General features: G+C 45.8%; 1 non-coding gene across 1 annotated transcript; it reads right to left on the bottom strand.

Moving 5' to 3' along the window:
• Positions 1–2,528: 2,528 nt before the first annotated feature.
• On the bottom strand, positions 2,529–2,601 carry TRNAA-AGC. The gene has a single exon. It is a non-coding gene; the product is annotated as a tRNA-Ala (tRNA).
• Positions 2,602–2,743: the final 142 nt, after the last annotated feature.

The following is a 2,743-nucleotide window of genomic DNA, read 5'->3' as shown; positions in this document are numbered from 1 at the left end:
TGGGTCATTCCTGAAGAGCCAGTGGGCTGATAAAGCACTGGGGAGCAAAAGCATCTGTGAGCCAAAGTGGAGAACCCAACACTATGGCTCAGGTGGTGCCTTGGGAGCCAAATAAAAGAGAGGTCAGTAAACAGATGCTGGTAGCATATATCTCCAAGCTGCGAGGTGGCCAAGCATGCTTTGAGGTCCTTGGCAAATACAGGCAAATGCTCATCCTGACTTGCGTGTGTGCATGCACACATATGGATGCTCCATACCGTGCTAGTTCATTATAGATTCCCACAAGAAAGGGAGGAATTTTTAGCTGTTTTGATGTGGTCATCTTGTTCTTGTAAAAGAAAATCTGGTTTCTTTGTTTCATGCTGTTTTTAATTTTAAAGGGGGTGGGAATCATTATAATGAAATAGTGCTGTGAGTATACGCATTGTATTTTATCCCTGGGTAAAATACAGGCTTTCACCATGGGTCTAGTGAAAAAGGGGCCGCAAGACAATGGGACTTTCCAGACATGTTCATCAACAACTGTACTGCACAGACCTGCAGAAAAAGTAAGGGGGTGGGATTTTTTGCCTAACCCTGCTTTTCTTCTGCTGCTTCTGCCTTAACCCGTGGCAGTTGTTGCCTGCCAGTCTGCAGAGGGCGATACAGCATCAGTTTGACCAGGTTTAGGATCCTTCTTTAACTTCCCATTATCCCGAGGTTGCCCATGGTCACCAAAATATTGCAGGGGTTGAGGGTCGAGATGAGGCCAAAGCTAGAGGGAAAAATGAAAGGACCAGACCATAGACACAAATTTATTTCACAATACAGTCTTTTCATGCTGCCTGCATAGCAGCTGTCGAAATAGGAGACTCTGATCTGTGATGGATTTCACTTTCCTGTTAAATCCTGCTGCACAGGAAGACTCGAATTGTTTGTTGAAGCTTTGAAGACCATTGTAGTGACAGTTTGTTATTTTATGAGTTTGTCTGGGACTCAGAAGCCTGAGAGCAAATCAGCTTTAAAAGGCAAGAATAAAATCTTCAGGCTAAAAGCCCCCCAACAACTATATACGCATCTGTTTTTCAGACTTCAGTTTGCATGTTACCATTGGCATTTTCTGGAAAGGACTGGAAGATGTCCACTGCTGGTGGAGACATCTCTCCCCAGCCTCCCTGAGGCTACCCATAAGAATTCATGGGTATTTGTGCCAAATAATCGCTTTGAAAAGCCATTGCATCCTCCTTTCAATCCAGTTCTTCTTTGGGCTATTGGGAATTAACTTACTTAAACATTCATGCCACCTATAAAAAAAGGGCAGTGGGGTTAGAAGAACTTTAAAAGACCTGCAGGATAAAGGGTAAAATAGGCAGGACTTCAGGCTGGGGTAGATATGGCTATAGATGTGCAAAAAGACCATGGCTAAATAGTGCTGCTCTGCAAAAATCTTTGTACAAGATTTATTCAGACAAAAAATTATTCCCTGGGTTTATTCTTTTTAAAGGGAGATGCAATAATATTGAGGCTTCTTACTGTTTCTGAAGGTGTGGTTTAATGGAAGATTGTTGCAGAAGAATTTGGTCTGCCTGGAAGGCACCCACTGGATGTTTTCCACTGTGCCCCAGGTCCACTCTAGGAAGTCCTCTGGGATTTAAAAGCACGAGCTCTGAGCCTGATGTCTTCTCTCATCAGCCACCCCAGGGCTCACGTGTATGCTCTGCAGAGAGGTGAGCCTACCCCAGACCCATTGCAAACATTTGGGGATGTGGATGATTTGCAGTATACTCAGGCGCAGGATAGGGGCTGTGAGCATCTTGAAAGCTGAATTCCACTCTTTGCCACTGAAATTTCTCCTGCAGGTAACCAGAGAAAGTGCGCAGAATTGTTTTCCACCTTTGGTTTCCAGTTCAGCTTTTGGCTGGGATGGAAATGCCAACTGAGTGTATTCCTATGGGTGTATTCCCCCCATGATACATCTTCAGTTTTTAAAATCCACTCTCTTTTTCTTTGAAACATTAGGTTTTTTCTTTCTGGATTGTTGCGGTAGAATAATAGTAAAATGTAAGAATTTGAATATTTGGCTGAACTTTACACCTGGATAAATTCACTGGGCAAAATCTTGCCAGTTTTTTGACTAAATGGCATGTATATCAATGCCTTCTCGAGGTATTTTGATTCCCTTCTCAAATTTACTAAAGGGCTTTGGGTCTATCAGAAGCTTCCAAGAGAAGGGCTCCTTCGGGGTCTACTGCTCCTGGACGAGGTAAGCAGGTGAGGGCCTGGGGCTGAAGTTTTCCTGCCATAGGAAGCACTGGAGGGAGTGGGTGCTGCACCCTGTTACTGCCCTTGTCCAATATTAAATGAGAAATCAGAAGGTCCTCTCGTAGCGCTGCACGTACAGCACGCAGCACTCTCCTTGCCTTAACCACGGGTAAAGCAAACGTATCTTTAGGATTTTTGAAGAAGGAAATGAGAATTTAAGGAAGCAAAACGACGCATCAGTCCGTAGTGACGGTAGAGAAGGTTGTGACAGAAAGTACAAAAAGCTCTGGAGAATGCGGGCATCGATCCCGCTACCTCTCGCATGCTAAGCGAGCGCTCTACCATTTGAGCTAATTCCCCTCTCGCGTTTCGGTGCGCTTCTATCCTCTTCTCGCGAGACGCAGCGCGGCGCCGGCAGTTCCACGTCCCTCTCGGTGTTCGCTACTGCGCCTGCGCGGGAGCGGGCTGGGCGCTGGGCGCGCACCGGAGGATGTGCGGCGGG

The sequence above is a fragment of the Nestor notabilis genome, unplaced genomic scaffold (genome assembly GCF_000696875.1).
Source record: "Nestor notabilis isolate BGI_N333 unplaced genomic scaffold, ASM69687v1 scaffold16578, whole genome shotgun sequence".
Lineage (NCBI taxonomy): Eukaryota > Metazoa > Chordata > Aves > Psittaciformes > Psittacidae > Nestor > Nestor notabilis.
Note: the sequence above shows the minus strand (reverse complement) of the source record. Positions and strands in the feature narration are given on the sequence as shown.